Source organism: Pipra filicauda, unplaced genomic scaffold (genome assembly GCF_003945595.2).
Source record: "Pipra filicauda isolate LSUMZ 115617 unplaced genomic scaffold, ASM394559v2 scaffold709_size287848_pilon, whole genome shotgun sequence".
NCBI classification, from domain to species: domain Eukaryota; kingdom Metazoa; phylum Chordata; class Aves; order Passeriformes; family Pipridae; genus Pipra; species Pipra filicauda.
In genome coordinates, this window is record NW_024104875.1 from 173,651 (window position 1) to 199,717 (window position 26,067).

At 45.2% G+C, this 26,067-nt stretch overlaps 2 long non-coding RNA genes across 4 annotated transcripts; one reads left to right on the plus strand and one right to left on the minus strand.

Moving 5' to 3' along the window:
- Positions 1 to 230: 230 nt before the first annotated feature.
- LOC120324794 lies at positions 231 to 24,702 on the plus strand. 3 transcript variants are annotated; one of them, XR_005566383.1, is made up of 3 exons: positions 231 to 310; positions 8,851 to 11,947; positions 23,662 to 24,702. It is a non-coding gene; the product is annotated as an uncharacterized LOC120324794 (long non-coding RNA). The 3 variants fall into 3 exon arrangements; XR_005566381.1 differs by lacking the exon at positions 23,662 to 24,702 and adding an exon at positions 17,167 to 20,497; XR_005566382.1 differs by lacking the exon at positions 23,662 to 24,702 and having other exon boundaries at positions 8,851 to 11,095; positions 11,833 to 12,976.
- On the minus strand, positions 3,066 to 11,077 carry LOC114002349. Its single transcript, XR_005566384.1, has 3 exons — positions 10,936 to 11,077; positions 4,141 to 4,241; positions 3,066 to 3,220 (listed from the first exon to the last, which is right to left on the minus strand). It is a non-coding gene; the product is annotated as an uncharacterized LOC114002349 (long non-coding RNA).
- Positions 24,703 to 26,067: the final 1,365 nt, after the last annotated feature.

Sequence of the window (26,067 nt, forward strand, 5' to 3'; positions counted from 1 at the left end):
AGGGTCTCCCCAGAGCCATATATATGTGTATATATATTTATATATATATATATATATATATATAAGGCCTGGAATTCCAAATTGAATGTGAATAACCCCCTCCCCAAATACTCCCAATAAAGACTTAGCAATAAACCAGAGAATTAATAGCAAGTGCCCTTATTGCCATGGAAACCCGGCCAAAACAAATATTGGGAGGCTCTGATTCCCAGAATTCACACATGCCAATACAATTATCCCGCTTTACCCGCAGCCGCAGCCATCCCGGACAACACTGATATTCCTCTCCTGCTTTTCACCCTCAGCTGAGGTAATATTGAGTATTAATAATAGGACTGGGCTAAATTTGGAGCTGGAGGGGCACAGGGTGGGGGGGGGAACCTGGGTGGGAACGGGGCGATTTCAGTTTGTTTTGTCCTGTTTCCATGCTCGTCCACGGATTTGTCTCGGATTGCCTGGATGTTGCCATAGTGACCTTTGATAAATCCATGTTATGGATGCTGTGAAATATAAAGCCCCATGACAGGGGAGGGGGAGTTCAGGGAATGGAGCAGGGGGCTGGGAGCTTCAAAGGCATCAGATTGGGCTGATTTGGCCCTCTCATCTCATAAATGCTTTTCTCTTAATTAAAAAATATGTGTCTCCTACACTGGAAATTCATCCCACTTCGGGGAAGTTTATATGAGAAAATTCACGTTGGTTGAATTTGATCGGTCTCTTAGCATTTATATTTATTTAATATTGGTAAAAATCCACCTTTGCCTCACTGTTCCCGTTCTTTCCGAGTGTTTCTTAAATCGGGAAAGGAAATAACAGATTCGGATCATTCTTCATCTCCAAAGGCAAAGACTTTTCACTTGTTTACAAGTCAAAGTCAAAGTTTAATCCGAGCTGGAGAGAAAGGAATATTAGAAGAAGGTTCTTCACAAGAGGGTGGAACAGGGAAGTGGTGGCGGCCCCAAACCTGCCAGATTTCAGGAAGTGCTTGGACAAGGCTCTCAGGAACATGGTTGGATTCTTGGGATTGTCCTGTGCAGGGCCAGGAGTTGGACTTGATGATCCTGGTGAGTCCCTTCCAACTCAGGATATTCCATGAATTTATGATTCCGTGAACCATGAGCAGAAATAGGTACTTTGAGGGGACTTACTCCGCTCTGTGTCTTAAACACCCAATCTAGGATAGGACTCAACATTAAAGTTCTAAATGATAAATTTAAGGCGAGGGAACCCCCAAATTAAATGCACCTATAGCTGTTGTTACCCCCAGCAATGAACACCCCACTTTATCCCTAAAAACGAGGAGCATCCATCATTTCACAGCGTGTGGTAAAGGCAGGACCCAAACGCAGCTCCGGAGAAACCTCCAGGCCTCTGTTGCAAAGACTTCAAACCCCGTGTTCCTCCTTCCTGGTCACTGCAAAGTCACTGAAGCATCCGAAGAGCTTCTCATTCCGCTCTGGAGGACGGTTTATCCCAGCAATCCTAAAGCACCATCCCAAAAACGGGGTGAATGCTCCGCGTGTCTCTGCAGCCGACAGCCAGAGCCCCGCTGATTAACGGGATTGAGTGCTGAGGGGGGAATTAATCCCCCTTAACCACGGCCAGTGCAAACATAAGCCCCTGCTTTAAGCCAGGTTTCCTGCTTTTGTCAGGGAAAAGGTCACTGGGGAGGGCACGTCCTGCCGTCTATTTTGGACAATTAGCTAATGATGAATCCCACAGAGGGGTCTGTGACAACAGAGGCAATTTTGGGGGATGATCTCCCCGACAAAGACCAGCACTGGTGTCATGTTCTCCTCCTTACTTATGTTATCTGGGAGGGCTCTCCAGCTTTGCTGGCCTCTGACTGGCACTGCTTTCTCATCCAAGGGGGATCCAACCACAATTCCCAGTGTTGTGGGGTTTGTTTTAGGACTGCCAAAATTGAAGAATCACAGAATGATTTGGGACTTTTAAAGGTCATCGAGTCCAACCCCTCTGCCATGGACAGGGACGTCTTTTGCTAGATCAGGTTGCTCAGTGACACATTCTGAACACTTCCAGTGATGGGCCATCCACAACTTCTCTGGGAAAACTGTCCCAGTGCCTCAAACATCCTAAAATAATTCCCCTTCACACTCAATTTAAACCCACCCTCTCCCAATTTATAACTTCTGACCCTTGTCCTGTCACTACAGGCCTTCATAAAAAGTCTCTTCACATCTTTCTTTTGATTGACATGTAACTTCTTACATATTAAAATATGTAAATACATTCTTATATATTGAAATATATATTCTTATAATTTCTTATCTATTGAAAGGTCATAATAGGGTCTCCCCAGAGCCTTCTCTTACCTATATCATAAACCCATATTAATGACACCATATACATATGTAGATATAGGTGTGACTGTAAAATGCTTTCAAAAATTGCCTCAGCTGTGGAACAATTTTAAGCAAATTTCTGGGAATAATCAGACATTCCATTAAGCTCGGAGATAATCAACAAAACCAAGTGGAGAGCAGAGGTCAGAGAACCTTAGAATCATGGAATGGTCCTATTAGGGTCATTCCTTACTGGGTGCCAGAAAATCAGCTAAAACAAGAGTCATCTTATGCACCTCAAATGCAAAACATCTTCACCTGTAACTTGCTTGTCCTTCATCATGAAGAAATTGGGCTGGTGAGGGACTTTAGACAAGGACCTGGAGGGATAGGAAACAGGGAATGGTTTCCCACTGCCAGAGGGCAGGGTTAGATGGGATATTGGGAAGGAATTGTTGTCTGAGGGTGGGGAGGCCCTGGCACAGGTTGCCCAGAGAAGCTGTGGCTGCCCAAATCCCTGGAGGTCTCCAAGACCAGGTTGCAGCAACCTGGGCTAGTGGAAGGTGTCCCTGCCCATGGCAGGGGGTGGGACTGGATGGACTTTAAGTTCCTTTCCAACCCAAACCATTCCGTGATTCTGCAGCCAAGTTATGCCAGGCTGGGAAAGCAACAACAACAACAACAAAACCCCAACCCTCCAAAAATCCCAAGTTCCTTGCAGCAAAGATAACCAGCAACTGAGATGAGTAGGGAGGGAAACAATGGATTTTCCAGTGGGACAACGGCTAAAAGGAGATCAAACACCCTTCCACCACCGAGTCTCCAACTGAAGCAGCGAAGACAACGGTGAAACAATCCGTGGGTTTCTTTGACCCGGTGATGGAATTGCTCTTTTTTATGTCTTAAAATCGGTTCTAAGAGAAAAGAAAAAAAAAAACAAATTATTTAGTGTAGTCGCCAGCAGGACACTAGGTGGCCCACAAACCACACACACGCCCCCCCCTCCCAGTCACCCCCCACGCTCCTGGCGAGCTGTTGTAGGGCCCAGAGCAAAGCCTGGAGGGCACATCTGTCACAGCTCTGCGTGGTACTGCCAGGGATATTGCCCATTACACGATTTGTACATATTTAGGCTTAGCCAACCTAAGCTGATTGCAGGTACTTAAAATTGCTTTTGTGCCATGAACACTTAACGCTAAACCTCTTTTAATTTGCACCGTGCTACTCAGAGAGATCATATCATTCTTCTGGGCAGCATAAATTCCCCCATCTGGCAATCCCAGCCCGCTCGGGTATTTCTTTTAATATTAATTAAAAAAAAAAAAAAAAAAAGAATTTAATAAGGATTTGGGGTTCTTTATTGAGCTTTTATTGTCCGGTCTTGTAATTGAATCACTCTGCTGTGACAGCACGACTGAGGCTGTTATTAGCAAATTCTATAAACAATGGGCTTGATCCCTTTATGAAAAAGCATTGTAGGGGGAATAGTTAATCTGGGCTAAAAAAAAAAAAATAAAAATGAAGCTCTGGGAGGGGAAGGGGGGGGGGGGGGGGGGGGGGGAATACAATTGCAGATTCCAAATATTTAAAACTGTTTCTGCCCTTTCCCATTCCAGCCCCCTCCTCCCTCCACGGCCCTTCTCCCACCGCCCGGCTGCTCAAATCCCTTTTTGTTCTTTGTGCCCCGAGCCTCTGAGGCAGAACTCGTTTGCAACACGATCAGAGGGAGGAAATTTTGTCCCTGAGAGAAGCTGGTGCTGCTTCTCTGGGCCACTTTGGGTTTTTTCGGTGGCAAACCACCACGTCTGGAAAGCTTCAGGCTTCAAACACGCACCGAAGAGGGGGAGGTAGAGTTCATCAGGCAGTGCTGGCATTTAATTTGGACACCTCCAGTGAAATGAGTCATTCTGGGCTCCCTTTGTAGTCAGCAGAGTTCTAGGCAAAAATATGGGTGGTGTTGGGTGCAATTCATCCCATTCCAAAGTAGAAAATTAGGCAACTTTATGGATATTTCCCAATCAGACTGTGCTCGAGCATAATTTCAACTGGCTACAAAAGCTCCAAGGACCTGCACTTTACTGCTTGAAATGAAAATAGACTTGAAATGAGCATAGAATAGACTTGAAATGAGCATAGAATTTCTACTGGCATCAAGTTTTCCAACTGGCACTTTATCTCCTTGGGCTTCTCTTCTCTCACGCCAAAAATAAAAGGGGGGGAATGAGCATTCCTATTGGAACAACAGCTCCGTGTTCTGCTGTTCCAGGGCTTATTCAAGGTCCACAGGGTGTTAGACAAGTCCCTGACCATGAAGTCGACATTGGAAAGGCTCTGTTTCATTGTCTGAGCTCTTGACTCAGTTCATAACTTCTCCAAAGGGGCAAAGTCTGTGTCTTATTGTGCATTTTTCCAGGTCGCTCCAGGAGCTGAACCTCGACCGCGGTCACGTAGCACCAGACATGAATCCCAATAAATAACTGATCAGGGCAGTGATGATAGTGAGGGTAAAGAATTATTGATCAATACCTTATCAGAAGAGTTCTAAATGGGAACTTTAACCCAGAGCCTGCAGAAATCAGTGGAAACATCGTGGAGTTTCTCGTGGCATTTGGACCAAGTTTCCAAAGACCTTGATTGACCAGAACTAAGAGCAGGTTTTTATAGGCATTGAAAGTAAGGCTGGTTTAGGCTTAAGAGGAGACACCTAATGTTCAAATATAAAAGAAAGAAGACAATTATGTGGCTAATAGGCCTGAAAATCAGACAAAGAGGCAGAAAGAGGAAGATCGTGATGAAGATTCATCAATAGATGAATTTTTTTTGTATTCAACAGAAAGCCCCTCTTTGAGCAAACCATAGATGCTGGGATATCAATCAAATTTTGGAAAAGGATGAGTGTTAAGAAGCTGGATGAGAGCTGGGGACATAATAAGGGCTTGTAGAAAGAATTAATTCTAGGGGCGGCGATGCAAAGTCAGATTTGAGGTTTCTTATGGGAAAAGTCGATCTTCTTCACATTTTTTCTTGATGAATTCCTTGTGATGTATCCAACCAGATGGGCCACTTGAAGGCAAAATGTCAAGATATATAGAAAGTCACTGGTAGGTATGAGAGAAGGAAAGGAAAAGAAAGTTATTTCTATAAAATATTGATAAACAGAACGGCTCGGATTTACCAACTTGAGCTTTATTTGAGTAAGGAATTAGGTTTGGGAGGAAATGTTATCGGGGAAGTCATAGGAAAAGGGAACAAATTTCAGAATTCCACTCCAGAAACAGGATTGGTGTGGGAAATGCAGATACTCAGAGGTGAAGGAGAAGGATGAGGAGCCACAAGTTCCAGAAAGGGAAATTACATCTGGATAGAAGGAAAAATATTCTCAAATCTCAGGTGGGCAGGGGGACAATGTGATTTTGGGTACAGCCCTTTTTTGAGCAAGAAGTGGGTGTTCCAAAATACACACGTGTGTGTACAGAGAGCTAGAAAAGTGGACGGGAAAAATACAGTGAGATTGAGCACCAAAGCTGGGAATAAATTAAAAATTTCGCTGATAAAAGAGCTTTTTGATCCGAATTTTACTTGCATTTCAACCATGACTGAATGGAGAAATAAACTGGCACCTCTCCCCAGGATGAATTATGTGATTGGTACGTTTTTGAACCACAATATATAGGTTTGGACAATATATTCGAACACACATGCCAGGCATTTTTTTTTCCTCCTGTGTAACATATAGAAAAAAAAAAATAAAAATCAAGCCAATGATTTTAATGTGATGCAATTTCAAAAGTTGAGCTTTTGGGGGTTTCTATGGTCACAGACCTGTGTTTATAAGTTTGGTCTTCCCCCAGCAGCTAAAGGGGAGCCTGGTGACCAATAGGAAAGCAAGACCTCATTCTCCACATTCCATTAGCTCCATAATTCCACATTAAATGATGGGTTTAGTGCCATATGGTGAAGTCTGATATGAAGAAAACAGGGGAAAAATTAATATATACACACACATACACATATATACACGTATATACGTGAAATACATATATATTTATACATATATATTTTACACAATTAACCTGCCTGGTTTCCTTTAGGAAATGACAGATTTTGATGAAGTGAAGCGAAAATTTTGAAACCTTTGCACTGATTCCTCCTGCTGTTAAGCTTTGCTTCAGTCTGGATTTGGGGTTGGGATTTTTTTTTTTTTTTTCATTTTAACTTGAACTCCACGGAGAGCCTCCCTGCAATTCTAATTTTCTGGAGTCAGCCTGGAAACCACAGAGCAAAATTCTTTCCAGGCACTCTGACTTTCGACACGTAACCCAAATAACAATGCTGCTTTTACCTAATGGTCTAAACATCTTAAGCATTAAATGAGGGATGAATTTGCCATGAGGTCAAGAGTTAAAAACTCTTGAATAAAAGAGTATTGAGAGGGTGCATGTGAAAGACAGGGGGGGAATATGATTTCCATGCATCCATTTTCTTTTTTCAGATTACAATTCCACCGGCAAAAGTGTTCTGGATTTATGTTATTGGTGTTCCAAGTTCATCCCAAACCACAAAGTAGAAAGGTCCTGGTGTTCATCTGCTCAGCCTTCACCTGGTTCTGAACACGAAAAGCCAAATTGAGCTTCCTCAGGCAGAAGAAGTCTGCTAAAATTTGCCTTTTTAGTGTCATTATTGCAGCAATTTCAGGAGCTCCAACCAAGATCCTTTCACACAACAAAAAAAAAACTCATAAAGGACAGAATTTTGCTACAGAGAGAGAAAAAAAGGATGAGAAAAATTAAAGTTTTTAATTATAAGAAGGGGGGAAAGTGCAATAAAGGTGAAATAAAATATCCCTAAAACAATGCAGATCTGTGAATTCTAGTTCAGTGAGAATTTGAACAGTGACTTCCCAGCAGGGGTCGAATTAAAAGGTGGTGCCATCAGCCCTGGTCCATTAGAATTTATGATATAAATCAGTGATGACTCCCAGGGGTGAGTTTTGCTTTTCCCACGAGTTCAGCTCACACTGAGACTTTCTAGGAAAGGAAAGCATATCTTACATGCACTGTCTAAAATTAAAAGCTTGTCTAAAATTAACACTGGTGGGGTGTTTTGGGGGAGATTTCAGTCCTACTCTCAGTTTAAGGTTCTAATCCAGATGTGAAGGGAGAAACTCAGCTCTGGACAACCTTTATTCCACCTTCCAGCGCTGACTTTGGGCACAGCTGAGCTTTTCCACGTCAACCCTGACCCCACACAAGGTTCCAACACACCCTGAGTGTAAATCTCTAATGGTGGGGCGTGTTACGATTGTCCAAAGGGAATTTAAGGGGTTGGTGATCCTGGCTGGAATCCACCCCAATGTGAGGAATTTCAGGTTGATCTTATTAGGTCTTGGACGTGAAGGTGGGGCCAGGCTGAGCCAGGAGTTGGCTGGAAGGTGGAGCTTTTCCCCGACGGATCCAGCCACAACTGCGCTGGGAAGTGGTTGGTGGGAATTCGGGAGGTGCTGCTGCTTTTTCCAGTGCCTGTGTCAGTGCTCCTTTATTTTTCTCCTCGTGAGGAAAACGGCCTGGACACATCAGTGCTGAGGTGTCACAGCTGGGAAGTCACTCAGTGTAGGACTACCCTGAAACCCAGGCAGTTGGTGGGGAAGAGGAATGAAGGATCATGAAGTTCAAGCAGGCCAAGGGCCGGGTCCTGCCCTTTGGCCACAACAACCCCCGGCAGCTCCAGGCTGGGCCAGAGGGGCTGGAGAGCAGCCAGGCAGGAAGGGAGCTGGGAGTGGGGATGGCCAGGGAGCTGAACAGGAGCCCGAGTGTGCCCAGGGGGACAAGAGGGCCAATGGATCCTGGCCTGGCTCAGGAACAGGGTGGCCAACAGGGCCAGGGAAGGGATTCTGCCCCTGGACTCAGCGCTGGGGAGGCCACCCCTGGAGTGCTGTGTCCAGTTCTGGGCCCTCAGCTCAGGAAGGACATGGAGGGGCTGGAGCAGGGCCAGGGAAGAGCAACAAGGCTGGGGAAGGGACTGGAGCACAAGTGCTGTGAGGAGAGGCTGAGGGAGCTGGGGGGGCTCAGCCTGGAGAAGAGGAGGCTCAGGGGAGACCTCCTCACTCTCTGCAACTCCCTGACAGGAGGGGGGAGCCGGGGGGGGTTGGTCTCTTTTCCCAGGCAACCATCAGCAAGACAAGAGGGCTGGGTCTGCAGCTGTGCCAGGGGAGGGTTAGGTTGGACATTAGGAAGAATTTCTTTGCAGAGAGGGTGCTCAGCCATTGGAATGGGCTGCCCAGGGAAGGGGGGGATTCTCCATCCCTGGAGGTTTTTAAGATAAGACTGGATCTTAAAGATAAGATCCCAGCTGTGGGCTGGGAACCACGGCGGGGTTGGATCAAGGGTTGGACTGGATGATCTCGGAGGTCCCTTCCAACCCAGCTGATTCTATGATTCTATGATTCTATGATCATTTCCAGAGAAGGTCAAAGGACCACAATCAACACTCTCAGCATTTTTTTTTCCCAGCAGTGCTTTGACAATTCCTCTGCCTTCTACTGCAGGGCCTCAGGTGATCCAAAGGAATATTTCAATATTCAGGTGATCAAAAGGAATAATTCAACACTCGGTTTTGGAGCTAATAAAGGATTTGTCTCAGAGAGGCACATTCTCAATTCCTAATTCCCACAGGTGAGGTGAAGTTGTTTCCTTCGTGTTTTCCTGGGTAAAGATTCCGATGGTGAATTGTCACTGAGGTCTGACCAACTCTAAGCAGCTGTTTAATAAAGGAATGAGCACTTCAGGAATTCCACTGGCACTGGGAAGTTCATACCAAGGCCATTTCAAGAATGGAAGTGAGGAGAAAGGAGAAAATATTATTTTAGGGAGCAAAAAGGTTGAAGCTGCTTCTCTTTTACAGGGGAGGCAAATCAATGTTTGCTGTTTTCCAGCATACTCTGATATAAATGTTTCTGCTTCAAAACACAAAGGATTTCCTGTGAGCCAAGAAAATGAAGTTTTGTCTCATGTGTTTCACATAAAATAACAAAACGAAAAATTAATCCCACTTGGGCACCTCCTACAATATTCTGAAATCGTTATTGCTAAATCTTTAATTTCTTTGAGAACACAAAGCCTTTTGGGAGGAAACAAGCTGGAAAAGCATTTTCAAGCAATCCTAGAAGGAAATGATGGGGAAAGCTCAGTGAAAAACTATGGGAGCTGCATGGATGGGACTTGGATGGAGAGGACACCTTGAGAACGAGACAAGAACATGGAATGACTTCATTTTAAAACCAAAAATCAACACTTTTGGACAGGTTTTTGTGTGCAATACCTTGGTACACAAAGTTCTCTTGTCCTTTCCTAGGAATCATTGTCTTGGTGCAGGAATTTTCTGTTTGAAGATGGAAATATTGGAGAAGCAAGAGGAACCTGGTGAAATTGTCCGCTGGAGGGCACAGGGATGGGAAGAGGGAATGGAAAAAAAATCCTGGAAGGGTGCAAATTAAGCTACAGGGGGGAACTTTAATTAATCACATGGTTTTGAATAGCAGATGCAGCCAAACATATTCCAAACCTTTTCTGTAGGAAAAGAGGGATCAGCAGGATATCAACAGGATATCAACACCAAACCCAACTCATGTTAAGAACATTTCCTGAATGTCACAGGACTTTCTTCACTCTGAACTGGTCATGGAAACTTCCTGGAAAACCACTGGAAAGAACAACACCTCCAAAGGATGCTTCTTTTTAGTGACATTAGATATCTACTGGAAATTTAGAATATCAATCTTCTGGACACATTTATCTCTCCATGGAATATCCAGGCAGGATTTTGACCATCCTTTGATGGACCAGGTTTCCAAAAAAAAAAAAAAATGAAATAGAAGAATTATCATTGCAGGTTTCTGGGTAAAGTTGCTAAAATACTTTATTTGCAAGCTCAGTAACACAGCAAGAAGTTCAAGGAGTTCTGCTCACTTGCCTTTCCCCCAAAACCAAATTTTTTTCCCGAGAAACACAAAATGAATTTTTTTTTGTCGATTTGATTGACTCTACCAGCAAATCTCTGGCCAAAAATAGTCATAATCAAGTTTAAAAAAGTTTCAGTCTCTGTTTACTAAAAAAAAAAACCAACTTGTTTTAAAGTAAATCATCTGTGACAGTCACATTTGGGCACGAAACACAAATAATTAAATTTATACTGACTACAGGAAGAGGAAAGTGATAAAGGGAAAATAGTCAGGGGAAAATAATTAGGGAAAAGTAGCCATTGTATAGGAAAAAGCCATGAAGAATGTCCCAAGACATCAAGAATGACCAAAATTGAGCCCTGGGAACTCAAGTGGCAGCTATTTTACAAGTTGCAGAAATCCCTGATTGAGCATCTCCAGATTGTGCTGATCCTGGAGGGTCAGGAAAGAGTCTCATATGGGGACTTTCAGGTGTTACATCCAGGAGTCTGGAAAAACAGGTTCACAGGTGGAGGAGTGGAGGAGGGAAGGTGACAATCTTTGTTTGAGCCCCGTCCTTCTTATTGATTTAAGACACTGAAGGAGCGGAAGGAAAAGTTTGGATGCCAAGAGGGCTGGGATGATTCTGTGGGAGGTTCAGCGGGTCAGAGGAGAGAATTCCATGTCACTTACCAGGAGGAGTGGAAGGAGGCCCAGGTCACTTCAGGGAAAAGTCTGGGAGCTGTGTTGTTGGAGACAGGGCAGAGGGATGGCAAAGGTGGCGTCGAGTCACTTGGGCAGAGTGGAAACTGCAACAGCACCGTGGAAAATCTAATCTGGGCCATCTGAGAAGGTAATTTTTCATCTTCAACTTCCCTTTTGCATTGTCACCACTGGACTAGGACACAGCCCCATAAATAACCATACAGGGCTGGAGCACCCTCGAGGTTTGGGGATCCCTGACTGGCCAGAACGGTGTCAGTTTAACCCGAATGGCACCAAAGAGCCAGCTGGGGAACACGACCTTTGAATGGGACCTGGCAGAGCCAGGAGCACTATCAGCGTTCCTGGAAATCAGCTCTAATTAAATTGCAGCTCTAATCTAAAAAACCACCATTTTATGGCTCCGGGGTCGGAACCTCCCGATGGCTCCGCGGGAAAACGCGTTGGAGCTCTCACGTAGCCCAGACACATCTGCTCCAGCTGATTTATTCTGGGATTTTAGGGGTGAATTCCATCTCTAAAGAGCCTCTAAAGAAATTGGGTTGGCATTAAACTGGGTTTTCACCCAGTTCTCTCCATCCAAGAGTCTATTGATGAGTCTTAGATGTTTATTCAAAGCCAATCTTAGATGTCTGTTCGAAGCCAATCATCTGCAAGTCTCCAGTCAGTGGAAAGATTGGAAGGCTCATCCCGTATATTTTAGGTTCAGATTAGTACTTTTTAGCTTTTTCCACTGATGCAGAGAGCTGTGTTGACTAGACATCTAAATTTTAAAGTAAGAAATCAGGTGAAATAATAAATCTATTTTAGGGCGACGTGAACCCCTTTTCCTTCAGCACTGAAAAGCCTTCTGGGTCACGTTTTCAGGTACTCCTGCTCAAGGGCACTTTATGTGTGATGAAGACGAATAATCTTAATGAAGATGAATAATCTCAACGAAGATAAATAACCTGATGTAATTGCAAAGGAACTGAGGCTCCAGGTAAGGTTCCACACGTCACCACCCAAACAGCAAACGTCTCCATGGTGATGGGAGTGCTGAGCAGAACCCACTGAATGCTCCTGTTGCTGAGTGAAGGAGGGACAGACTCGGCCTTTCTGCAACTCCATGTGACTGTAGAATCACATTTCTGGGTGCTGGATGGCATTAAATTCACCAGCTCTAAAGGTCTCAGTCCGTGTGGCTACAACTGTCAGGTTTTATCCACCCTTTTCCCCACAAATGACTGATTTTGAAAATGTTTTTGGTTTTGCCCTCAGGTACCTTGTAAACCAAACCTTTCCATTTGTTCTCATTCCCTGGAAGTGGGTGTAAACCCTTCTGCCTGTTTCATCACAGATTACTGAACCACCTTTGAGGGAAAGTCTCTTCTTAATATGTTTCATGTGAATATGAGGAAAAACTTATTTACTTGGAGGGTGACAGAGCACCAGAACAGGCTACTCAGAGAGGGTTTGGAGTCTCCTTCTCTGGAGATATTCAAATCCCACTTGGACAAGATGCTGTTCACCTATTCTAGGTGAACCTTCTTTAGCAGGAAAGTTGGACTAGATGATCTCCAGGGGTGTCCTCCAAACCCAACCATTCCAGGACTGTGATCCAGGGAAAACAGCTTTAGTTTCTCTGAGACTGAGTTAAGAGTGTACAGGAAAAACTTTGGAATACATCAAAATTTTAGACATGATACCTCCAAGGTTGACCCATATTCTTTGTAAACAATGGGTCTGTGGGTTTATTTTGTCCCTAACAAACACCTCCCTTCAGCTTCCCCCCAAACTTCAAGTTGTGATAGAAGATAAGGTTCAAGCATCCTTTGTCCTTCAGGCTGTATGGGAAAGAGTTGTCACCTGGATCTCAGGTGAATATAAACGTCATCCAAACCCACATTCAGTCACCACATAACAAAAGGAGGCTGCACAGGTCATGTCTTGGGAGTTAAAGGGCAAAGTTTGGCACAGGTTGCCCAGAGAAGCTGTGGCTGCTCCGCCCCTGGAAGTGTCCAAGGCCAGGTTGGAGCAACCTGTGATGATGGAAGGTTTCCCTGTCCATGGCAAGGGGTGGGACTGGATGATCTTTAAGGTCCTTTCCAACCCAAACCATTCCACGACTTGCTGCTGGGTAGTGCTAATAAATGAAGTCTCTCACCCCATTACCCCCCCCAGTCACCTCAGGTAAAATGTGAGACAAGATATCAAGGAAAAAATACTTTCTTTATACCAAATGCAGTGGAGATCTGGGGCTAAATTCCTTTTTACAAAGGTGGGAGGCTACTCCTGCCTGGAAAACCTTCTGATCTCTGGATTGAACTCCAGAGGGGACTGAAAGTCCATTTCAAAGTCTTTTAAGGAGGAAATATTTTCAGGTACTTAGGAATATTCTCCAGTCCTGTGTGCCTTTCCCTTGGGCTTCTCACATGACAACACCTTTGTGGGGGCAACTGAGTGAAACCCCTCAGGCAGGATTCATCTTGCAGACCAAGTTGTCCCCATTTCTGTTTCTCCCCATGGAGTGGGTGTCCAAGTTGTTCACATTTCTGTGTCTCCACATGGAGTGGGTGTCCAAGTTGTCCCCATTTCTGTGTCTCCCCATGGATTGGGTGTCCAAGTTGTCCACATTTCTCTCTCCCCGTGGAGTGGGTGTCCAAGATGTTCACATTTCTGTGTCTCCCCATGGAGTGGGTGTCCAAGATGCCACAGAAGTCACTGCAGGACTGGAGACGAGGAGATCTACTCCAAGACACCCACTCACCAAGTGTTCATGTTCTCAGACTAGCACTGGCTCCTCTTCCTCCTTCACCTTCCCAAATCCTTAGCACATACATCCACAGCAGTTTAGGGGCAATAATCTCTTGATGGTGCAGACCTGCCCACCCAAGGACCCACTGGAAGGGTGTTTGTGCTCCCCACACCTCCCCAGCCCCCCTTCTGAGCATTGTTTCCTAATTGTGTGCAGATTTTGGAGCAATAACCCCCCTCTCCTTCACTCCTCTTCCTCAGCTCCTAATTGATCAGACACCGAACAGCTGCTGGCTATTTTCTCTTCCCCAGAAACACGCAGTAATTGTATGTATGGGCTCCAAATCCCTAAACATTTGGAAAGGAGAAGGACTTGAACAGGAGCCAGGTCTTTTTTCAGCGCTGGTACCAGCAGCAGTGGCATTTAAATCATATCAGGGGGGCCAGGGAGGGTGGGGGGTTGTTGAATTTGCTGAGATTCACTTGGAGAGAGGGGGAGAAGAAAAAGAGGGGAAAAAATGCTAAAGAGAAGAAAAAACCTGAAACCAGCAATCAACAAACCAAGGCAGCTCAAAGAGTTGGAGTCCATCCCAGCTCCAGAGCGGGGAGGTTACTCCCTAAACCAAAGGGAATTGTTTCTCTCCACGCTCACCCACATTTCCCAAAGTGCCAAGTGGGGCAGCTTCATCCCAGTTTAACCTGAGGGTTCTCCATTGCCATGTTCAGGCCCTGCTCTAATCTCTTGGAAGAAGAAGGAGCCTCAGGAGAGACAACTCTCAGCCATGTTGGAGATGTTTCTCCTGCTCCTTCTGCTGTGTGGGAAGTCCAAGCCAACTGCTCCTCACTAGGACATCCCAGTTTTGTGCCAGAAGTGGGTGAATTCAAGGGTGAATTCAAGTCATACATTTGGGACAAAGCAAACATCACAACTCATTTCCCAGAGAATGACAAATCATTATCAAATCATTATCAAATCACTATCAAACATACAATATCACACACTTGGCTAATTGAACCCTAATTTGACATCAAATCTCTTAAAAATCAACAGTTTTGTTGGGGAAGATATAAGAAGCAGATTAATCAGGCTAAAAGCAAAAAAATTTCACCTCAGAAATATTCCTGAGTTGTTTCACTAGAGTTTTTATTCACATGAATTAACTCACCTCCTCATTAGGCTGCTTTTCCAATATTAATATTAAAAATGATGCAAAAAGCAGAGCTCCCACTGCAGTTGGACACATCTCAGACATCTGAAGGAATCATCTGCCCTGACCTAAGTCATCCATGATCCCTCTCTATCAACACATGCAAACACTTCCAGAAGGTGATTTATCTCATTTCTAATGACACAGGTTGGTTGAGCTCAGTTTGGCTAAAGACTGGGTGTTTAACTAGTCCAGTCGAAACTCAGTTTAGAAGAGATTCAGTAAGTAAATAAGTAAATGGCTAAAATTTGGTGAGATGAGTTCTACCCATGTCTCAAGCTGTCTCAGCTATTTCAGCTGTGGGATTAGTGCCATAAAATCCCAGAGTCATGGAATCTCAGGATGGTTTGGGTTGGAAGGGACCTTAAAGATCATTTAATTCCAACTCTTCTGGAAGGGACACCTTCCACTAGCCCAGGTTGCTCCAAGCTCCGTCCAACCTGGCCTTGGACACTTCCAGGGATTGGACAGTCACAGCTTCTCTGGGAAATCCAGTCCAGTCCCTCCCCATCCTCCCAGACAAAAATTTCTTCCCAATATCCCATCTAGCCCTGCCCTCTGGCAGTGGGAAGCCATTCCCTGTGTCCTGTCCCTCCATCCCTTGTCCCCAGTCCCTCTCCAGCTCTCCTGGAGCCCCTTTAGGCCCTGCCAGGGGCTCTCAGCTCTCCCTGGAGCCTTCTCTTCTCCAGGGGAACCCCCCCAGCTCTCCCAGCCTGGCTCCAGAGCAGAGGGGCTCCAGCCCTGGCAGCATCCCCGTGGCCTCCTCTGGACTCATTCCAACAGGTCCACATTTCCCTTGTGCCATCTTCATTTGATCTGAAATTTAAGGCTGAGCCACACTAAGACCAAAACCTCACATTTCTTCTTTGCAGTGAAGGGCAAAGCAGATAAAATCTTAAAGATTTTATTTTCTGTGTAGTGTCAAAGAATTAGACATGAGATGCCTCACACTTGATACTTCTCATATGACAAGAAAGGGCTCAACAATTAGGGATGACTTTTGTGGCTCTCTAGACCTTCCTCCTTCCTGAATGGTGAGGACTAAAAGCTGGTGTCCATCTGCCCTGTGGAACCTCCACGGAACCACCCACAGACACACAGACACTGAGATATCCTCACTCTGTCCTGACTTCTTCCTCCAGCACAAGGTTGTAGCAGAATCTATTTTTTTTTAACCCCAAAGGACCATAATCATTATTTTACTTTGAACTTTAGAAAACAAAAAATCTGCTCTATCACCAGTTAAAAAAAAAAAAAAAATGGTCCCCTATCATCCAAACCTTTCCTTCTGATTTTGTCATCTTAGTAAAATTTGAACTCCTCCAGGGTAAAAAGCAGCCCCTGATATGAAAATCGACACCTGGGCTGCTGACATTTCACTTCAAAAAAGACCAAACAATATGTGATTCCAGGAATAGCTGCTAAAATCTGATAAAAAAAAAATAAAATTGTGTGGGCCCCGTAACCTTACACTGGACCTTTGTGGCCACTTCCTAGAGAAACAGGAGAAAGCAAAGAAAATTCTTCTTGGACAAATAGCACATGTAATATGACATTGGCCACATTCCTAATAGGTTCTCCCTGCCAGCCATACAAGGATTGTAACCTTAGAGGAGGGATGTGATTGCTGCCTTGGACTGAGCTTGCAGCAGAGTTAGACCTGGCTCAGGTGTAGTTGCTTCCCCAGGTAAAGAAAAGGAGTCTTGGAATCGCATAACTGGAGAAGGGGATTAAGGAATCAGGTCTGTTGGGAATATTATTGGTGCCCACACGGCAGCTTGGCTTTCCTCAGCCTCCAGAAAGTGCCCCAAACCACACAATGGTGACCACACACAAGTGTTTCGCTGTGACCTTGGGGCCAGTGTTGGAGTTTGGATCCTTGAGGAAGCTTAAAACCCACTTAAAACCAGTGCCCAGGATTCCTCATCGCTCCTGATGGGCTGAAAAGCAGCCAAGCCACAAATCCTGAGCAGAAACGTTTCCCTGCAATGCCTGCTTCGTGTGAAATGAAGGTTGACAGATACCCCCTGACATCTTGTTTTGGACAGAACTGCAAGACTTGCAGATGCTGTGCTCCCTCACCCAGCCTTGCATGGGAGGAAAATGAACAAAAAACGCTTGAAAAAGCACATTTTTACAGCAGGGAAGCACATCCCCCCACGGAAACCCTGCAATCTAATTTCTGTCTGCGTGTGTGTGTGTTTGATTTGGGGAAATACTCACCACTTTTAGCACGTTTAAACTTTTCATTTTATAGGAGCACTCAGAAAGCTCATCAACAGCTCGCTGAGGAGTCATGAGAATTAAGGAAAATTAATTGCCAAGGCAAAAGGGATCAGTGGCATCTGCACACTCTTGTTCTGCAGAGGATTCCTGGTTTTCCCTCGTGTGTGTGACGGACAATCCTTGCATTTGACATCAGTCATGTGGAGGCACGTTCAGGAATTCTGCCCAAATGATTGCTGGGAGTTAAGAGAGGGAGATTATGGGAAGGGCAGCGTGAGTTTTGGGAAGTCAAATCCTTTCTAGGCTGACCTGAAAGACCTGTTACCTTGGGCTGTGGCAGCAAACAAGAGGAAGCTCCCAGAAAGACCCGGAGAGAGTTTTGAGCTGTTCCAAATTAAAAGGCCTAAATGCAGCTGGAAAAGGAGGCTGGAAAGTCTTGATTAACCTCTTCTGGGAATAAACCCCACCCAGAGGGGAGCAGGATGGAAAACACCAGCTGTGGCAGATGTGGCTGATGTGAGGGGAACCCAGATTAGGTAAAGCCCTGCCTTAATTTAATTTAATTAAATTTAATTTAATTTAATTTAATTCTCGTCCACTACCAAGAGTAAGGTTGGTAACATCAGCTCTCCCCTTTAATTTTGGAGCTCTCTCTACACCCAGAAACCCCTGATGGAGGGGCAACAGGTCCATTCTTTAGCACAAGAAGGAATGTGTCTCACATGGTATTAAAATCCTCTCATTGACACCTCAAGCTCCCTTTATCATTGAATCACAGAATCAGGATTTTATATTTCCTTTTTCCCCAACAGGGTTTTGTTGGGTTTTTTTCATGATTCCTTGAACCTGTTGCAGGATCCTGATAAAAGATAAGCTAAATTTTGTCCTTGATGCCTTTGGCGATGGTTACTTTAAAAAGAGCCTGAAGCAAAGATCCCAGGCCACAAAACCATGGAATAACCTGGGTTGGAAGGCACCCCCCAGGATCATGGAGTCAGATGAATCCCCCCTGTTTTTCCAGGTGTGCAACAGCAGGTTGGTTGATTTTGAAGCTGTTGGATCACCTGGGACTACAAAGACTTTCTGTGTGTCCTTTTGCCCCCACCCTTGAGCTCTCTGCTCTCTGATAAAAGGTTGAACTCAAACTGCAGTGAAGAGACAACAGGAAACCTCCCTCCTCTTCCAAGCTGGTTTCATCCAGTTTACAGGCACTCAAAATCAATATGTTTTCTACTCCTCAATTAAACTTGGGTGTTATTGACCTTTTAATTCAAAAGAAAAGGAAAGAGATGGTTGTCTCTCTGTATTATCTGGCATCCAGGACCCCTATTCCATTCTCCCAGAAAAGCAGACTCGGAATGGATCTGGTTCTTAAACTCATCAAGCATGTGTACAAACAGGGAGTTACAGCAATGCTGCCATCAAAAAGTCATTTCTTTTGGCAGAAACATGGTCCCATTAATTTCCCCTATTAATCTGATTGAGATTAATGAGATAATGTGTTGTTTTACCATGGCCCAATCCATCGTTGTCTGATTTCTCCCACCTTCTTGCTTTTTCCTCACCCCATTTATTTAATGTTTGATCCAACAAAACATGTCCCCCCGTGTCCCACCCCAGGCTTCTGTTCCAAGCTAAGCCTAAAGCGAGTTTTAAGGCTGAACAAGGTCAAAATCAGGACAGTCCTTAAGGGCACCGGCAAAGCCCGTGTTTACACGCTCAATAAAACAACCTACAATGATTTTCCTTTCCATCAAAGCCACAGTTTCCAGCTCTGGGTTGTCCTGGGTTTTCTTCAGGATAATTATCCCATCTCCAAAGGCTCTGGCAGCCGGAGGAGCTCCGGCCCTCCCAAATTACACACTTAATAAGGGAAGCGGAGGCAACGTCAGAGGGAAACCAAGGCCAAGGGCAAATCCAAACCCCTTGGATCCACCAACTGCATCACCGAGCTGGCCAGAAACCTTCCCCATCCTGCCAGAGAGGGATGAGGCCATGGAATGAGCTTCCCACGGACGGATGATGTGGGAGTGGAGCTGTTTGTGCCTTCCCCAAAGCACGTCGGGGCCGTCACAGCAGGTCGAGGGGAATTCGGGGAGCGCCGGGATTTTCAACATCCAGGAATTCACCGCTGTGGGGGTGGAGAAAGCAATTTTTTGGGACACAAGTCCAAGCTGTGCCAATGAAGGACTCGAAGCTGATTCTTCCACATCCCATGGGATTGTCTTGACCCCGCTTTCTAAATGAGAAGGGACCATGACTCATTCTCTCTCTTTGGCCACTTCATCCTCTGCTGCAGAGGAGTTTCCCACTGAAAATTTCATGGAAACCGGAACGTTTCTGGGGGAAATAAAAAAATCTCCCTTTTTTTGACATTTAAGTGAAATAAGACAAGAAATTTGATCAGCAGTTCCTGTCCAGATGCCACGTACAAGCACGAAGACAAGGCCAAAATCAGCATTAAATCCCACCAGGTTTTGAGAGGATTCAAGTTTGTTCACTCAGTAAACGGAAAGGAAAAAACATTTTATTCCTAAAATACAGTGTGGGGGTTTTTTCCCCAACTTTTTCTGCCCACAAGTCCTGAATATTAATAGTCAAAGATCTCTAAAAGCACTTCTTGGCTGCTCAGAACCACCTGCCCAGGGTTTGTCTGCAGGGTTCACCTGTGGAGCTTCAAGGCAGGGAGAGCAAAAGCTCAAATATTGTGACAAGTGAGGGACAAAGATTGAGGTCACCTTGTTTGGCAAACTGACCTTCACCTTCTGGCATCCTTTTGGATCCCCAGGCACGAGCCATTTGCTCCTGTTCCATAATTTGGGAGTTGTGAGGCTGCTCTAGTACAGATGTTGCTCCCAAAGTGTTCCCAAAGCTCCTGGAATTATAACGTGTGTTTTGAATAAAGGACAAGCACCATGTTCTTCCTTTCTGCTGGCCATGGGGAGAGTGACAGTGCTCAAGTTCTTCCATCAGAAGCCACCTCAGACATATCCAAGCCATGAGCTGGAGAGGAAGAGACCAAGTCATTCCTGCTGCCCATTTTATTTGGAGTGTTGGTAGCATTTGGAGGAGGCAGAGGCTGTGGGGATGGGAGTGATGCTTGGATTCACAGCACCCAGAATGACCAGCTCTTGCCTGCCAGGTAGCACCCCATGACAAGTGAAGACCACAAATAAAACAGAAAGAAATAATCAGGGTAGAGGGAAGGAAAAAAAAAAACATTTTATATCAGAACCACAGAAACATTAAGATTGGAATAAACCTTTAAGATTATCAGGTCCAACCACCAACCCAACACAACCACTGTGTGTTCACCACTAAACCATCTCCTCAGGTGCCACATCCACACGTTTCTGAACACTTTCAGGGATGGCGATTCCACCACTGCCCTGGGCAGTCTGTTCCAATGCTTTATAACCCTTTCCATGACTTTTTTTTCCCTAATATCCAATCTGAACCTCCCCTGGTGCCACTTGAGGCCGTTTCCTCCTGTCCTGTCCCTTGTTCCCTGGGAGCAGAGCCAGACCCACCCCCCCTGGCTCCCCCCTCCTGTCAGGGAGTTGCAGAGCCAGAAGGTCCCCCCTGAGCCTCCTTTCCTCCAGGCTGAGCCCCCCCAGCTCCCTCAGCTACTCCTGCTGCTCCAGCCCCTTCCCAGCTCCCTTCTTTTCCCTGGACACGCTCCAACCCCTCAGTGTCTTGTCCTCAGGGGCCTAAAACCGAACTCAAAATTCGAGGAGCCTCAGCAGTGCCAGCACAGGGGAATGATCACTTCCCTAATCCTGCTTGCCACGCTGTCGATGGCACAATCCAGTTATCACTTCCCAGCATTTACCAGGGCATCCCTAAAGCTGAGGACGAGAAAGGAAGGGCAAGGCCTTCAGTTCCCTTCCCTTTAAGCATCATTTCCTACGCACACACGAGTAACAGGAACGCTGCAGTTACACAGCCAAGCAAGGCGAAGACAGGACGAGGAGGAGGAGGAGGAGGAGGGGGGGGGGGGAGGAAAAAAACTGGGGGGAAAGATTTACAGCCCTTCCAAAAGATGGAATTGAAAAATGTAAAAGAGGGGCAGCGCCGATTGCCAAAACGCTGGAGGTTTTTCTTCTCCTTGCTCCGTGTGCGTCGTGAGCGGGGTTTGGAACTGGGAGGGGGAGCGGGGAAGCGTTGGAATCTCGGGGTTTTCATTTCACCGTGAAACTTTAGCACGAGAAATTTTAATTGTGGATCCTTGTGGACAAGACCTTGAAATCCTACCCGGCCAAAGCTCTCCGGTCCCGGAGTGTTCTTGGAACTGGTCGTGGCTCCCAGTCACTCGGTTGCTTTATATCCAAGTCAGCCCCGTCAGTGGGATGTGGGATGGGGTGGAGGGTTTAACTGTTTGTTAGCCCTGCACTCCAGGCTCCGGGCAGGGGCTGTTTTGTTGCCAGGCAGTGTGTTCATACCTGTTTTTGAGGATATCCCTGCGGGAGCTTACCCTTTTTTTCCCTGGCTCTGGGAAGCGGATCGGCCTTTAACGCACTTGGCACCCGCTCAAGAAGCTCTGGAGGAGGAACAGGAGCGGAGCCTCTCTGAGTAATGGATTGTGGCTACCGGGTGAGTCCGTGATAGCGTGAAACACAATCTCTTGGAGGGCCTCAAAATTATCAGGGCATTTAATCACGGGCTGGGCATGTCCCTGCTGTATTTATGTGTGTTACCGTCGCGGGGTCACTTGGGCAAGGCGCTGAGAGAATGGAAAGAAAGAGGCCTTGGAACATCAGGCAATAGATCTTTGTGTTCAAATTGAAATTTCCAGCACTCCTTGGGAAATGCCAGTAGCCAGCTAATGCACCTCCACGTGATTAATCAGCTTTTTGGAGTGGGAATATTTTCATTCAGGGTACGAGGGGAGGTCCCCCCGTGACATTGATACAGAGCAGAGGAAAATTCGGCTTGGTTATGCCGGGAGGTGGGTCAGGAATCCACGGGAGAAATTCGGAGATTTCTATTTCCCAAGCCCAAATGTCTTATAAAAACAGAATTGTCCTGTTTCCAGCTCCCCCCCCCCCCCAGAAAACCTGCTGAAAGGTTGGAGAAGATCTGAAATCAAAAGGTGATTCAGTTGAACATTCAGCAAAATCTGGTTCGTGTTTTAAGGAGGCTTGAAAAACAATTTCTGCAGCAATGCTGGAATTTCCCCATTGTGTTCATTTCCCAGGAATCCATAGAGATTTTTTTTTAATTATGTTCTAAATTTTCAGAAAATTCTCCTCTTTATTTTCTTGTTTTGCCTTTTTATTTAGTTCATTTTGTTTTGTTTTGCTTTTGGGTTTTTTTGGTTGGTTTTTGGGTGCATTTTGTTTGTGTGCTTTGGGGGTTTTTTATGTGTTGTTTTGTTGGTTTTGTTGTTCTGGTTTTTGTTTTTAAATAAATGAGGCAATTAATTTCACCTCATCAAATTATTTTTAGCTACAAAGTTTCAGTAAATCCAAATTTCAGGAAGCCGAACACCTTGATATCTACTTGCAGAACATTTTAATAGCAATGCTAACAAGGCTATAAAATTGTTACTAAAATAAGTTTTTCCTCCCCCTTCCTTCTGCCAACAGTAACAACTATTTGTTGCAAAATCATGCTGAAGAACAGGGAAAAAAATCCACCAGGGAGGAAGACAAAAAGCGGGATGGCACATCTCATTACCTTGCTAATCCCACATATATATTGGGAATACAGGCTGGGATTCGTCTTCCCTGGTTTTATATGCCCAGAAATCAGACATCCAAATCCAATTTAAGAGTCAGAGAAGGGAAATTAAAACCTAAAACAGGTTTTTAAGTTCGTGGGATTCACTGATTGCACAGTTTTAGGGTGAATAGGTCAGGCTTGGACGTGTAAAAGAGGGGTAAAGCCAAACACAGGGTGTTTGATCATCCTCTGTTCCTCCATCTCCAAAAATCCAGAGAAAAGCACAAAAATTCAGCTTTACCTCTAGGGAACCACACCCCAAAATTTAGTTACACATCAAAATTTAGTTACACACCAAAATTCAGTTACACACCAAAATTTAGTTATGCCACATGTCCAGGACCAGCTCGTGCCTGTGAATAATTAAATGATCCCTCTAAGAGAGAACTTTTGAGTGGGTCAAATATTTCAGATAACTAAATAAAAAATGATATTACTACAATTTATTCCCAGTGCTTCCTACTTCCACAAACATCTTCCTGGATGAACCAGGAGTCGTGTCTTGGCTCATCTGATGTCTGGAGTGTTGTTGTTTCTCTGGACAAATCCCTGGGAGGGGTTGATCCGAGGCGTGGACTCACATCCTGCCTGATGAACCAGTGACATTTAGGGACATTTAGGGACAGGGACTGACTGGGAGAGGAGATCCTGGTGTGCCAAAGCAGAATCTTTGGATATACCACAGAAAAAAAAGCAGGAGAGCTGGATTCAATTCCCACACAAGTCCTGAGGATTTGGAATTGCAGTCCTAGCACCAGACTTGGACAAAAGGAACATGAATTTCTTTGTCCTTTCTTTTCAGGATATTTCTGAGCAGGGAAAAGGAGGAAAAGGTACCTGTGGCAGGAAATTGGAGGCTGAATTTTTAATTTCTTCACCTGAAAACCCAGAGCAAGGAAAGAGCTGGAGTGTCCTTGTCTTCCATGATAAACAGCTCCTCAGTGTCAGCTCCTCACGTTCGTGTCACGCTGACAAAACATGACTGATTTAAGACAGGGAAAAATGTTCCAGTTTCTGTCAACCAAAGCTGACATTCCTTATTCCAACCACATTATCTGCCTTTTTATCTGCCTGCCTCTAATCTGCTGAATCATCACTTTTTTTTTCACGGAAAGGAGCATTTTCTTTTTGAAACTCTCTGTTTAAAAAAAAAAAAAAAAAAGAAAAATCATGGAAAATGTAGCTGTAGTACTAGGAACTGCTGTGCCAGATTCCCTCTTGGCCTGGATCATTATACCTCTGCTGACCTCAATAATAATTTAACTTGAGGGCAAGCAAAGAACGTGGTGTTCACTCACAGTCACTGTGGCTGATCTGCTGAATAAATCAGAGACCAACCAGTTGCTCCATAAATCCCCAGTAGCTCTTGGCCAGTGAATTACTCTCACCCAGTGGCACAGCAATTTAATTGGAATCTTGCACTGGTTTTTGTTGTTGTCATTATTTTTAAAGGTGTTGGCTTTTTTCCACGAGCCTTTGCCAAGATGCTCAAGGCTGTCACTGGCATCAAACTGGAGCTATTCATTTTTTTTTTCCCAGTGTGAGCACGAGCTACAAATTTGGGTTATTTCAGAGAAAAAAGTGAAAACCTGCTCTTTTAAAGGCCCTTGGTTTTCAGCAGGGACAGCTTAGCATTTATCCTATCAATGAGAACTCCACAAGCCTTATAAATATCCCAGATTTATGCCCCAGACGTGTCCCTGACTTTGCTGAACCACACAAATGGAGCTGGAGCAGTTTTGCCTTCTCTCGGTCCATGCAGGTACCTGTGACCCTTCCAGTTCTTCATTAATTGAGCCCAATGGAATTTTTATCCATGTTTTCCATAGCCAGATTCCATTTTCAATAGGGAGGGGGGATAGCAAAGCACCTTCAAGGCCCTTCTGGTTTTGAAAGGACAAAAAAAGAAGTGCCATCGCTCCCAACCCTTGCCCGGCTTTTCCATGGTTTCTGTGCCTCCACGGGATAGTGGTGTGGTCCAGACTGTGCTTGGAATTACTAATAAACATTACATTTATCTGCATAATGAAATATATTGCGTTCAGGTGGTGTTAGGAGTGGGTTTGGGGACAGGGAAGGGGTAGAGTGGGGAAGTTGAGCTGTTTTCCCTGGTGGGACTGAGGCTTTAGTTTTGGTGGTTTTTTCGCTGCTACAGCTCTAAAAGACAGAAGGAGGAGAAATGAGGAATGGGGCAAAATGAGGGGAAGGACAGAAATATTTCAGTCCTGATGCTGATTAGCTGATATGCAGAGGAAAGAGAGAGCAAGTGAGAGGAGCACGTTACCAAACCTCTGTTTAAATCCCAACTTCCAAGTGAAAATGTGTTGGCTCCTCCTAAATCCCTGCGGAGATTTTGAGGCATTGAAGGCAGCAGACACCCAATGATCATCTAACCTGACCTTTCTTAACTCAGACTAGAAACTTTACCCAGTGATTCCCGGAATGGGAGGAATTCTCCCCACTATGTGAGCGCATTTCTAAGATGCAGCTTTAATAAACTGATGATGGGTATCAGGTTGCCTTGTGAGAGCAGAGCACTGGATGCCACGGGCTGGTTCCCGTGTTCCTCTGGAGGAATGTCACCAATGACTTGTGGTTGAGCTGAGGCACATTCATCCCTTCTTCCTGCAGCTCCCACTAATTCCGGCGTTGCTGACGGAGCCGCCTCGTCACAGGTCCCGAAAAATGTCCTGAAAAACGATCCACAACAGGGATGAAGGTGGCTCAGAATCCATAACCCTCATCCCACACAGCAGTTATACAGCTGGGGAAGATGTTTACTCCTCTGTCTCATCCATTCCACTCCTGATAAGTCCATTTTTTAAGGCTCTGGCAGCTCCACTCCCCATAAAAACGTCTTTTTTTATTTTGCTACCCCAAAATTTCATCGAGCAGAAAATGCTGCCATTCAGCCAGCACTTGTCACTTGACCAGCAGCTAAAGAATGTCCATCCCTGGCACAAACAAGCCCCAGCTCTGCTTCCCTGGAAAAGGAAGGTTAACAGAGCCTGGATGATTTGGATGCCCAGAACCTGACACATCATGAAAGGGCTGAATTTTCTGTGCAGGTAATACAGTCATGGGTCCTGTATCCTGGTTATCTTGGGATCACTGCACATGCACAGCCTGCTCATGTGCTGCCTGGGGTTTTCCAGGTGAAATATGGGATCATCCCATTTTTGTCTGTCCTTATCTCAGAGTGTTAAGT